The following is a 14,579-nucleotide window of genomic DNA, read 5'->3' on the forward strand; positions in this document are numbered from 1 at the left end:
CTCTGAAAAAATATTTGGGCTTCGGCTTGTAGGAGTGTGTGGGACTTGTTCTATTAGTCCATCTATACTTACCTCCACCAGGTTGCAAATTAAAAATAATTTTTATCTGCATCTAGCTCTGAAAAAATGTTTGGGCTTCGGCTTGTAGCAGTGTGTGGGACTTGTTCTATTAGTCCATCTATACTAACCTCCACCAGGTTGCAAATTCAAATTAATTTTTAGCTGCATCTAGCTCTGAAAAAATATTTGGGCTTCTGCTTGAAGCTGTGTGTGGGACTTATTCTATTAATCCATCTATACTAACCTCCACCAGGTTGCAAATTCAAAATAATTTTTATCTGCATCTAGCTCTGAAAAAATATTTGGGCTTCGGCTTGTAGCAGTGTGTGGGACTTGTTCTATTAGTCCATCTATACTAACCTCCACCAGGTTGCAAATTCAAACTAATTTTTATCTGCATTTAGATCTGAAAAAATATCTGGGCTTGTAGCAGTGTGTGGGACTTGTTCTATTAGTCCATAGAAACTTACCTCCACCAGGTTGCAAATTCAAAACATTTTTAGCTGAATCTAGCTCTGAAAAAATATTTGGGCTTCGGCTTGTAGCAGTGTGTGGGACTTGTTCTATTAGTCCATGTATACTAACCTCCACCAAGTTGCAAATTCAAAATAATTTTTATCTGCATCTAGCTCTGAAAAAATATTTTGGCTTCGGCTTGTAGCAGTGTGTGGGACTTGTTCTATTAATCCATCTATACTAACCTCCACCAGGTTGCAAATTCAAAATAATTTTTATCTGCATCTAGCTCAGAAAAAATATTTGGGCTTCGGCTTGAAGCACTGCGTGGTACTTCTTCTATTAGTCCATCTATACTAACCTTCACCTGGTTGCAAATTCAGAATAATTTTTATCTGAATCTATCTCTGAAAAAATATTTGGGCTTCGGCTTGTAGGAGTGTGTGGGACTTGTTCTATTAGTCCATCTATACTTACCTCCACCAGGTTGCAAATTAAAAATAATTTTTATCTGCATCTAGCTCTGAAAAAATATTTGGGCTTCGGCTTGTAGCAGTGTGTGGGACTTGTTCTATTAGTCCATCTATACTAACCTCCACCAGGTTGCAAATTCAAATTAATTTTTATCTGCATCTAGCTCTGAAAAAATATTTGGGCTTCTGCTTGAAGCTGTGTGTGGGACTTATTCTATTAATCCATCTATACTAACCTCCACCAGGTTGCAAATTCAAAATAATTTTTATCTGCATCTAGCTCTGAAAAAATATTTGGGCTTCGGCTTGTAGCAGTGTGTGGGACTTGTTCTATTAGTCCATCTATACTAACCTCCACCAGGTTGCAAATTCAAAATAATTTTTATCTGCATCTAGCTCTGAAAAAATATTTTGGCTTCGGCTTGTAGCAGTGTGTGGGACTTGTTCTATTAGTCCATCTAAACTAACCTCCACCAGGTTGCAAATTCAAAATAATTTTTATCTGCATCTAGCTCTGAAAAAATATTTGTGTTTCGGCTTGTAGCATTGTGTGGGACTTGTTCTATTGGTCCATCTATACTAACCTCCACCAGGTTGCAAATTCAAAATAATTTTTATCTGCATCTAGCTCTGAAAAAATATATGGGCTTCAGCTTGTAGCAGTGTGTTGGACTTGGTCTATTAGTCCATCTATACTAACCTCCACCAGGTTGCAAATTCAAAATAATTTTTATCTGCATCTAGCTCTGAAAAAATATTTGTGCTTTGGCTTTTAGCAGTGTGTGGGACTTGTTCTATTAGTCATTCTATACTAATCCCACCAGGTTGCAAATTAAAATTAATTTTTATCTGCATCTAGCTCTGAAAAAATATTTGGACTTCTGCTTGTAGCTGTGTGTGGGACTTATTCTATTAGTCCATTTATACTAACCTCCACCAGGTTGCAAATTCAAAATAATTTTTATCTGCATCTATCTCTGAAAAAATATTTGGGCTTCGGCTTGTAGCAGTGTTTGGGACTTGTTTTATTAGTCCATCTAAACTAACCTCCACCAGGTTGCAAATTCAAAATAATTTTTATCTGCATCTAGCTCTGAAAAAACATTTGGGCTTCGGCTTGTAGCAGTGTGTGGCACTTGTTCTATTAGTCCATCTATACTAACCTCCACCAGGTTGCAAATTCAAACTAATTTTTATCTGCATCTAGATCTGAAAAAATATCTGGGCTTGTAGCAGTGTGTGGAACTTGTTCTATTAGTCCATCTATACTAACCTCCACCAGGTTGCAAATTCAAAACATTTTTAGCTGAATCTAGCTCTGAAAAAATATTTGGGCTTCGGCTTGTAGCAGTGTGTGGGACTTGTTCTATTAGTCCATCTATACTAACCTCCACCAGGTTGCAAATTCAAAATAAATTTTATCTGCATCTAGCTCTGAAAAAATATTTTGGCTTCGGCTTGTAGCAGTGTGTGGGACTTGTTCTATTAGTCCATCTATACTAATCTGCACCAGGTTGCAAATTCAAAATAATTTTTATCTGCATCTAGCCCTGAAAAAATATTTTGGCTTTGGCTTGTAGCAGCGTGTGGGACTTGTTCTATTAGTCCATCTATACTAACCTCCACCAGGTTGCAAATTCAAAACATTTTTAGCTGCATCTAACTCTGAAAAAATATTTGGGCTTCGGCTTGTAGCAGTGTGTGGGACTTGTTCTATTAGTCCATATATACTAACCTCTACCAGGTTGCAAATTCAAAATAATTTTTATCTGCATCTAGCCCTGAAAAAATATTTTGGCTTCGGCTTGTAGCAGCGTGTGAGACTTGCTCTATTAGTCCATCTATACTAACCTCCACCAGGTTGCAAATTCAAAATAATTTTTATCTGCATATAGCTCAGAAAAAATATTTGGGCTTCGGCTTGAAGCAGTGCGTGGTACTTGTTCTATTAGTCCATCTATACTAACCTTCACCTGGTTGCAAATTCAAAATAATTTTTATCTGCATCTATCTCTGAAAAAATATTTGGGCTTCGGCTTGTAGCAGTGTGTGGGACTTGTTCTATTAGTCCATCTATACTAACCTCCACCAGGTTGCAAATTAAAAATAATTTTTATCTGCATCTAGCTCTGAAAAAATATTTGGGCTTCGGCTTGTAGCAGTGTGTGGGACTTGTTCTATTAGTCCATCTATACTAACCTCCACCAGGTTGCAAATTCAAATTAATTTTTATCTGCATCTATCTCTGAAAAAATATTTGGGCTTCGGCTTGTAGCTGTGTGTGGGATTTATTCTATTAGTCCATCTATACTAACCTCCACCAGGTTGCAAATTCAAAATAATTTTTATCTGCATCTAGCTCTGAAAAAATATTTGGGCTTCGGCTTGTAGAAGTGTGTGGGACTTGTTCTATTAGTCCATCTATACTAACCTCCACCAGGTTGCAAATTCAAAATAATTTTTATCTGCATCTAGCTCTGAAAAAATATCTGGGCTTGTATCAGTGTGTGGGACTTGTTCTATTAGTCCATCTATACTAACCTCCACCAGGTTGGAAATTCAAAACATTTTTAGCTGCATCTAGCTCTGAAAAAATATTTGGGCTTCGGCTTGTAGCAGTGTGTGGGACTTGTTGTATTAGTCAATCTATACTAATCTCCACCAGGTTGCAAATTCAAAATAATTTTTATCTGCATCTAGCCCTGAAAAATTATCTTGGCTTCGGCTTGTAGCAGCGTGTGGGACTTGTTCTATTAGTCCATCTATACTAACCTCCACCAGGTTGCAAATTCAAAATAATTTTTATCTGCATCTAGCTGTGAAAAAATATTTGGGCTTCGGCTTGAAGCAGTGCGTGGTACTTGTTCTATTAGTCCATCTATACTAACCTCCACCTGGTTGCAAATTCAAAATAATTTTTATCTGCATCTATCTCTGAAAAAATATTTGGGCTTCGGCTTGTAGCAGTGTGTGGGACTTGTTCTATTAGTCCATCTATACTAACCTCCACCAGGTTGCAAATTCAAAATAATTTTTATCTGCATCTAGCTCTGAAAAAATATTTGGGCTTCGGCTTGTAGCAGTGTGTGGGACTTGTTCTATTAGTCCATCTATACTAACCTCCACCAGGTTGCAAATTCAAATTAATTTTTATCAGCATCTAGCTCTGAAAAAATATTTGGGCTTCGGCTTGTAGAAGTGTGTGGGACTTGTTCTATTAGTCCATCTAAACTAACCTCCACCAGGTTACAAATTCAAAATAATTTTTATCTGCATCTAGCTCTGAAAAAATATTTGTGTTTCGGCTTATAGCAGTGTGTGGGACTTGTTCTATTAGTCCATCTATACTAACTTCCACCAGGTTGCAAATTCAAAATAATTTTTATCTGCATCTAGCTCTGAAAAAATATTTGGTCTTCGGCTTGTAGCAGTGTGTGGGACTTGGTCTATTAGTCCATCTATACTAACCTCCACCAGGTTGCAAATTCAAAATAATTTTTATCTGCATCTAGCTCTGAAAAAATATTTTGGCTTCGGCTTGTAGCAGTGTGTGGGACTTGTTCTATTAGTCCATCTATACTAACCTCCACAAGGTTGCAAATTCAAAATAATTTTTATCTGCATCTAGCTCTGAAAAAATATTGGGGATTTGGCTTGTAGCAGAGTGTGGGAGTTGTTCTATTAGTCCATCTATACTAAACTCCACCAGGTTGGAAATTCAAATTAATTTTTATCTGCATCTAGCTCTGAAAAAATATTTGGGCTTCTGCTTCTAGCTGTGTATGGGACTTATTCTATTAGTCCATCTATACTAACCTCCACCAGGTTGCAAATTCAAAATAATTTTTATCTGCAACTAGCTCTGAAAAAATATTTGGGCTTCGGCTTGTAGCAGTGTGTGGGACTTGTTCTATTAGTCCATCTATACTAACCTCCACCAGGTTGCAAATTCAAAATAATTTTTATCTGCATCTAGCTGTGAAAAAATATTTGGGCTTCGGCTTGAAGCAGTGCGTGGTACTTGTTCTATTAGTCCATCTATACTAACCTCCACCTGGTTGCAAATTAAAAATAATTTTTATCTGCATCTATCTCTGAAAAAATATTTGGGCTTCGGCTTGTAGCAGTGTGTGGGAATTGTTCTATTAGTCCATCTATACTAACCTCCACCAGGTTGCAAATTCAAAATAATTTTTATCTGCATCTAGCTCTGAAAAAATATTTGGGCTTCGGCTTGTAGCAGTGTGTGGGACTTGTTCTATTAGTCCATCTATACTAACCTCCACCAGGTTGCAAATTCAAATTAATTTTTATCAGCATCTAGCTCTGAAAAAATATTTGGGCTTCTGCTTGTAGCTGTGTGTGGGACTTATTCTATTAGTCCATCTATACTAACCTCCACCAGGTTGCAAATTCAAAATAATTTTTATCTGCATCTAGCACTGAAAAAATATTTGGGCTTCGGCTTGTAGAAGTGTGTGGGACTTGTTCTATTAGTCCATCTAAACTAACCTCCACCAGGTTACAAATTCAAAATAATTTTTATCTGCATCTAGCTCTGAAAAAATATTTGGGCTTCGGCTTGTATCAGTGTGTGGGACTTGTTCTATTAGTCCATCTATACTAACCTCCACCAGGTTGCAAATTCAAAACATTTTTAGCTGCATCTAGCTCTGAAAAAATATTTGGGCTTCTGCTTGTAGCAGTGTGTGGGACTTGTTCTATTAGTCCATATATACTAACCTCCACCAGGTTGCAAATTCAAAATAATTTTTATCTGCATCTAGCTCTGAAAAAATATTTGGGCTTCGGCTTGTAGCAGTGTGTGGGACTTGTTCTATTAGTCCATCTATACTAACCTCCACCAGGTTGCAAATTCAAAATAATTTTTATCTGCATCTAGCCCTGAAAAATTATCTTGGCTTCGGCTTGTAGCAGCGTGTGGGACTTGTTCTATTAGTCCATCTATACTAACCTCCACCAGGTTGCAAATTCAAAATAATTTTTATCTGCATCTAGCACTGAAAAAATATTTGGGCTTCGGCTTGTAGAAGTGTGTGGGACTTGTTCTATTAGTCCATCTAAACTAACCTCCACCAGGTTACAAATTCAAAATAATTTTTATCTGCATCTAGCTCTGAAAAAATATTTGTGCTTCGGCTTATAGCAGTGTGTGGGACTTGTTCTATTAGTCCATCTATACTAACTTCCACCAGGTTGCAAATTCAAAATAATTTTTATCTGTATCTAGCTCTGAAAAAATATTTGGGCTTCGGCTTGTAGCAGTGTGTGGGACTTGGTCTATTAGTCCATCTATACTAACCTCCACCAGGTTGCAAATTCAAAATAATTTTTATCTGCATCTAGCTCTGAAAAAATATTTTGGCTTCGGCTTGTAGCAGTGTGTGGGACTTGTTCTATTAGTCCATCTATACTAACCTCCACAAGGTTGCAAATTCAAAATAATTTTTATCTGCATCTAGCTCTGAAAAAATATTGGGGATTTGGCTTGTAGCAGAGTGTGGGACTTGTTCTATTAGTCCATCTATACTAAACTCCACCAGGTTGCAAATTCAAATTAATTTTTATCTGCATCTAGCTCTGAAAAAATATTTGGGCTTCTGCTTCTAGCTGTGTATGGGACTTATTCTATTAGTCCATCTATACTAACCTCCACCAGGTTGCAAATTCAAAATAATTTTTATCTGCATCTAGCTCTGAAAAAATATTTGGGCTTCGGCTTGTAGCAGTGTGTGGGACTTGTTCTATTAGTCCATCTAAACTAACCTCCACCAGGTTGCAAATTCAAAATAATTTTTATCTGTATCTAGCTCTGAGAAAATATTTGTGTTTCGGCTTGTAGCAGTGTGTGGGACTTGTTCTATTAGTCCATCTATACTAACCTTCACCAGGTTGCAAATTCAAAATAATTTTTATCTGCATCTAGCTCTGAAAAAATATTTGGGCTTCGGCTTGAAGCAGTGTGTGGGACTTGGTCTATTTGTCCATCTATACTAACCTCCACCAGGTTGCAAATTCAAAATAATTTTTATCTGCATCTGGTTCTGAAAAAATATTTGGGCTTCGGCTTGTAGCAGTTTGTGGGACTTGTTGTATTAGCCCTTCTATACTAACCTCCACCACTTTGAAAATACAAAATAATTTTTATCTGCATCTATCTCTGAAAAAATATTTGTGCTTGTAGCAGTATGTGGGACTTGTTCTATTAGTCCATCTATACTAACCTCCACCAGGTTGCAAATTCAAAATAATTTTTATCCGCATCTAGCTCTGAAAAAGTATTTGGGCTTCGGCTTGTAGCAGTGTGTGGGACTTGGTCTATTATTCCAACTATACTAACCTCCACCAGGTTGCAAATTCAAAATAATTTTTATCTGCATCTAGCTCTGAAAAAATATCTGGGCTTTTAGCAGTGTGTGGGACTTGTTCTATTAGTCCATCTATACTAACCTCCACCAGGTTGCAAATTCAAAATAATTTTTTGCTGCATCTAGCTCTGAAAAATATTTGGGCTTCGGCTTGTAGCAGTGTGTGGGACTTGTTCTATTAGTCCATCTATACTAACCTCCACTAGGTTGCAAATTCAAAATAATTTTTATCTGCATCTAGCTCTGAAAAAATATTTTGGCTTCGGCTTGTAGCAGTGTGTGGGGCTTGGTTTATTAGTCCATCTATACTAACCTCCACCAGGTTGCAAATTCAAATTAATTTTTATCTGCATCTAGCTCTGAAAAAATATTTGGGCTTCGGTTTGTAGCAGTGTGTGGGACTTGTTCTATTAGTCCATCTATACTAACTTCCACCAGGTTGAAAATACAAAATAATTTTTATCTGCATCTATCTCTGAAAAAATATTTGTGCCTGTAGCAGAGTGTGGGACTTGTTCTGTTAGTCCATCTATACTAACCTCCACCAGGTTGCAAATTCAAAATAATTTTTATCTGCATCTAGCTCTGAAAAAATATTTGGGCTTCGGCTTGTAGCAGTGTGTGGGACTTGTTCTATTAGTCCATATATGCTAACCTCCACCAGGTTGCAAATTCAAATTAATTTTTATCTGCATGTAGCTCTGAAAAAATATTTGGGCTTCTTCTTGTAGCTGTGTGTGACTTATTCTATTATTCCATCTATACTAACCTCCACCAGGTTGCAAATTCAAAATAATTTTTATCTGCATCTAGCTCTGAAAAAATATCTGGGCTTGTAGCAGTGTGTGGGACTTGTTCTATTAGTCCATCTATACTAACCTCCACCAGGTTGCAAATTCAAAATAATTTTTAGCTGCATCTAGCTCTGAAAAAATATTTTGGCTTCGGCTTGTAGCAGTGTGTGGGACTTGTTCTTTTAGTCCATGTATACTAATCTCCACCAGGTTGCAAATTCAAAATAATTTTTTTCTGCTTCTAGCCCTGAAAAAATATTTTGGCTTCTGCTTGTAGCAGCGCGTGGGACTTGTTCTATTAGTCCATCTATACTAACCTCCACCAGGTTGCAAATTCAAAATAATTTTTATCTGCATCTAGCTCTGAAAAAATATTTGCGCTTCGGCTTGAAGCAGTGCGTGGTACTTGTTCTATTAGTCCATCTATACTAACCTCCACCTGGTTGCAAATTCAAAATAATTTTTATCTTCATCAAGCTCTGAAAAAATATTTGGGCTTCGGCTTGTAGCAGTGTGTGGGACTTGTTCTATTAGTCCATCTATACTAACCTCCACCAGGTTGCAAATTCAAAATTATTTTTATCTGCATCTAGCTCTGAAAAAATATTTGGACTTCGGCTTGTAGCAGTGTGTGGGACTTGTTCTATTAGTCCATCTATACTAACCTCCACTAGGTTGCAAATTCAAAATAATTTTTATCTGCATCTATCTCTGAAAAAATATTTGGGCTTCGGCTTGTAGCAGTGTGTGGGACTTGTTCTATTAGTCCATCTATACTAACCTCCACCAGGTTGCAAATTCAAAATAATTTTTATCTGCATCTAGCTCTGAAAAAATATTTGGGCTTCGGCTTGTAGCAGTGTGTGGGACTTGTTCTATTAGTCCATCTATACTAACCTCCACCAGGTTGCAAATTCAAATTAATTTTTATCAGCATCTAGCTCTGAAAAAATATTTTGGCTTCTGCTTGTAGCTGTGTGTGGGACTTATTCTATTAGTCCATCTATACTAACCTCCACCAGGTTGCAAATTCAAAATAATTTTTATCTGCATCTAGCACTGAAAAAATATTTGGGCTTCGGCTTGTAGAAGTGTGGGGGACTTGTTCTATTAGTCCATCTAAACTAACCTCCACCAGGTTGCAAATTCAAAACATTTTTAGCTGCATCTAGCTCTGAAAAAATATTTGGGCTTCTGCTTGTAGCAGTGTGTGGGACTTGTTCTATTAGTCCATATATACTAACCTCCACCAGGTTGAAAATTCAAAATAATTTTTATCTGCATCTAGCTCTGAAAAAATATTTTGGCTACGGCTTGTAGCAGTGTGTGGGACTTGTTCTATTAGTCAATCTATACTAATCTCCACCAGGTTGCAAATTCAAAATAATTTTTATCTGCATCTAGCCCTGAAAAATTATCTTGGCTTCGGCTTGTAGCAGCGTGTGGGACTTGTTCTATTAGTCCATCTATACTAACCTCCACCAGGTTGCAAATTCAAAATAATTTTTATCTGCATCTAGCTGTGAAAAAATATTTGGGCTTCGGCTTGAAGCAGTGCGTGGTACTTGTTCTATTAGTCCATCTATACTAACCTCCACCTGGTTGCAAATTAAAAATAATTTTTATCTGCATCTATCTCTGAAAAAATATTTGGGCTTCGGCTTGTAGCAGTGTGTGGGAATTGTTCTATTAGTCCATCTATACTAACCTCCACCAGGTTGCAAATTCAAAATAATTTTTATCTGCATCTAGCTCTGAAAAAATATTTGGGCTTCGGCTTGTAGCAGTGTGTGGGACTTGTTCTATTAGTCCATCTATACTAACCTCCACCAGGTTGCAAATTCAAATTAATTTTTATCAGCATCTAGCTCTGAAAAAATATTTGGGCTTCTGCTTGTAGCTGTGTGTGGGACTTATTCTATTAGTCCATCTATACTAACCTCCACCAGGTTGCAAATTCAAAATAATTTTTATCTGCATCTAGCACTGAAAAAATATTTGGGCTTCGGCTTGTAGAAGTGTGTGGGACTTGTTCTATTAGTCCATCTAAACTAACCTCCACCAGGTTACAAATTCAAAATAATTTTTATCTGCATCTAGCTCTGAAAAAATATTTGGGCTTCGGCTTGTATCAGTGTGTGGGACTTGTTCTATTAGTCCATCTATACTAACCTCCACCAGGTTGCAAATTCAAAACATTTTTAGCTGCATCTAGCTCTGAAAAAATATTTGGGCTTCTGCTTGTAGCAGTGTGTGGGACTTGTTCTATTAGTCCATATATACTAACCTCCACCAGGTTGCAAATTCAAAATAATTTTTATCTGCATCTAGCTCTGAAAAAATATTTTGGCTACGGCTTGTAGCAGTGTGTGGGACTTGTTCTATTAGTCAATCTATACTAATCTCCACCAGGTTGCAAATTCAAAATAATTTTTATCTGCATCTAGCCCTGAAAAATTATCTTGGCTTCGGCTTGTAGCAGCGTGTGGGACTTGTTCTATTAGTCCATCTATACTAACCTCCACCAGGTTGCAAATTCAAAATAATTTTTATCTGCATCTAGCACTGAAAAAATATTTGGGCTTCGGCTTGTAGAAGTGTGTGGGACTTGTTCTATTAGTCCATCTAAACTAACCTCCACCAGGTTACAAATTCAAAATAATTTTTATCTGCATCTAGCTCTGAAAAAATATTTGTGTTTCGGCTTATAGCAGTGTGTGGGACTTGTTCTATTAGTCCATCTATACTAACTTCCACCAGGTTGCAAATTCAAAATAATTTTTATCTGTATCTAGCTCTGAAAAAATATTTGGGCTTCGGCTTGTAGCAGTGTGTGGGACTTGGTCTATTAGTCCATCTATACTAACCTCCACCAGGTTGCAAATTCAAAATAATTTTTATCTGCATCTAGCTCTGAAAAAATATTTTGGCTTCGGCTTGTAGCAGTGTGTGGGACTTGTTCTATTAGTCCATCTATACTAACCTCCACAAGGTTGCAAATTCAAAATAATTTTTATCTGCATCTAGCTCTGAAAAAATATTGGGGATTTGGCTTGTAGCAGAGTGTGGGACTTGTTCTATTAGTCCATCTATACTAAACTCCACCAGGTTGCAAATTCAAATTAATTTTTATCTGCATCTAGCTCTGAAAAAATATTTGGGCTTCTGCTTCTAGCTGTGTATGGGACTTATTCTATTAGTCCATCTATACTAACCTCCACCAGGTTGCAAATTCAAAATAATTTTTATCTGCATCTAGCTCTGAAAAAATATTTGGGCTTCGGCTTGTAGCAGTGTGTGGGACTTGTTCTATTAGTCCATCTAAACTAACCTCCACCAGGTTGCAAATTCAAAATAATTTTTATCTGTATCTAGCTCTGAGAAAATATTTGTGTTTCGGCTTGTAGCAGTGTGTGGGACTTGTTCTATTAGTCCATCTATACTAACCTTCACCAGGTTGCAAATTCAAAATAATTTTTATCTGCATCTAGCTCTGAAAAAATATTTGGGCTTCGGCTTGAAGCAGTGTGTGGGACTTGGTCTATTAGTCCATCTATACTAACCTCCACCAGGTTGCAAATTCAAAATAATTTTTATCTGCATCTGGTTCTGAAAAAATATTTGGGCTTCGGCTTGTAGCAGTTTGTGGGACTTGTTGTATTAGCCCTTCTATACTAACCTCCACCACTTTGAAAATACAAAATAATTTTTATCTGCATCTATCTCTGAAAAAATATTTGTGCTTGTAGCAGTATGTGGGACTTGTTCTATTAGTCCATCTATACTAACCTCCACCAGGTTGCAAATTCAAAATAATTTTTATCTGCATCTAGCTCTGAAAAAATATCTGGGCTTGTAGCAGTGTGTGGGACTTGTTCTATTAGTCCATCTATACTAACCTCCACCAGGTTGCAAATTCAAAATAATTTTTAGCTGCATCTAGCTCTGAAAAAATATTTGGGCTTCGGCTTGTAGCAGTGTGTGGGACTTATTCTATTAGTCCATCTATACTAACCTCCACCAGGTTGCAAATTCAAAATAATTTTTATCTGCATTTAGCTCTGAAAAAATATTTGGGCTTCGGCTTGTAGCAGTGTGTGGGACTTGGTCTATTATTCCATCTATACTAACCTCCACCAGGTTGCAAATTCAAAATAATTTTTATCCGCATCTAGCTCTGAAAAAGTATTTGGGCTTCGGCTTGTAGCAGTGTGTGGGACTTGGTCTATTATTCCAACTATACTAACCTCCACCAGGTTGCAAATTCAAAATAATTTTTATCTGCATCTAGCTCTGAAAAAATATCTGGGCTTTTAGCAGTGTGTGGGACTTGTTCTATTAGTCCATCTATACTAACCTCCACCAGGTTGCAAATTCAAAATAATTTTTTGCTGCATCTAGCTCTGAAAAAATATTTGGGCTTCGGCTTGTAGCAGTGTGTGGGACTTGTTCTATTAGTCCATCTATACTAACCTCCACTAGGTTGCAAATTCAAAATAATTTTTATCTGCATCTAGCTCTGAAAAAATATTTTGGCTTCGGCTTGTAGCAGTGTGTGGGGCTTGGTCTATTAGTCCATCTATACTAACCTCCACCAGGTTGCAAATTCAAATTAATTTTTATCTGCATCTAGCTCTGAAAAAATATTTGGGCTTCGGTTTGTAGCAGTGTGTGGGACTTGTTCTATTAGTCCATCTATACTAACTTCCACCAGGTTGAAAATACAAAATAATTTTTATCTGCATCTATCTCTGAAAAAATATTTGTGCCTGTAGCAGAGTGTGGGACTTGTTCTGTTAGTCCATCTATACTAACCTCCACCAGGTTGCAAATTCAAAATAATTTTTATCTGCATCTAGCTCTGAAAAAATATTTGGGCTTCGGCTTGTAGCAGTGTGTGGGACTTGTTCTATTAGTCCATATATGCTAACCTCCACCAGGTTGCAAATTCAAATTAATTTTTATCTGCATGTAGCTCTGAAAAAATATTTGGGCTTCTTCTTGTAGCTGTGTGTGACTTATTCTATTATTCCATCTATACTAACCTCCACCAGGTTGCAAATTCAAAATAATTTTTATCTGCATCTAGCTCTGAAAAAATATCTGGGCTTGTAGCAGTGTGTGGGACTTGTTCTATTAGTCCATCTATACTAACCTCCACCAGGTTGCAAATTCAAAATAATTTTTAGCTGCATCTAGCTCTGAAAAAATATTTTGGCTTCGGCTTGTAGCAGTGTGTGGGACTTGTTCTTTTAGTCCATGTATACTAATCTCCACCAGGTTGCAAATTCAAAATAATTTTTTTCTGCTTCTAGCCCTGAAAAAATATTTTGGCTTCTGCTTGTAGCAGCGCGTGGGACTTGTTCTATTAGTCCATCTATACTAACCTCCACCAGGTTGCAAATTCAAAAAAATTTTTATCTGCATCTAGCTCTGAAAAAATATTTGCGCTTCGGCTTGAAGCAGTGCGTGGTACTTGTTCTATTAGTCCATCTATACTAACCTCCACCTGGTTGCAAATTCAAAATAATTTTTATCTTCATCAAGCTCTGAAAAAATATTTGGGCTTCGGCTTGTAGCAGTGTGTGGGACTTGTTCTATTAGTCCATCTATACTAACCTCCACCAGGTTGCAAATTCAAAATTATTTTTATCTGCATCTAGCTCTGAAAAAATATTTGGGCTTCGGCTTGTAGCAGTGTGTGGGACTTGTTCTATTAGTCCATCTATACTAACCTCCACTAGGTTGCAAATTCAAAATAATTTTTATCTGCATCTATCTCTGAAAAAATATTTGGGCTTCGGCTTGTAGCAGTGTGTGGGACTTGTTCTATTAGTCCATCTATACTAACCTCCACCAGGTTGCAAATTCAAAATAATTTTTATCTGCATCTAGCTCTGAAAAAATATTTGGGCTTCGGCTTGTAGCAGTGTGTGGGACTTGTTCTATTAGTCCATCTATACTAACCTCCACCAGGTTGCAAATTCAAATTAATTTTTATCAGCATCTAGCTCTGAAAAAATATTTTGGCTTCTGCTTGTAGCTGTGTGTGGGACTTATTCTATTAGTCCATCTATACTAACCTCCACCAGGTTGCAAATTCAAAATAATTTTTATCTGCATCTAGCACTGAAAAAATATTTGGGCTTCGGCTTGTAGAAGTGTGGGGGACTTGTTCTATTAGTCCATCTAAACTAACCTCCACCAGGTTGCAAATTCAAAATAATTTTTATCTGCATCTAGCTCTGAAAAAATATTTGTGTTTCGGCTTGTAGCAGTGTGTGGGACTTGTTCTATTAGTCCATCTATACTAACTTCCACCAGGTTGCAAATTCAAAATAATTTTTATCTGCATCTAGCTCTGAAAAAATATTTGGGCTTCGGCTTGTAGCAGTGTGTGGGACTTG

Source organism: Phyllobates terribilis, unplaced genomic scaffold, assembly GCF_046119375.1.
Source record: "Phyllobates terribilis strain yellow unplaced genomic scaffold, ASM4611937v1 Scaffold_11__3_contigs__length_659146591, whole genome shotgun sequence".
Lineage (NCBI taxonomy): Eukaryota > Metazoa > Chordata > Amphibia > Anura > Dendrobatidae > Phyllobates > Phyllobates terribilis.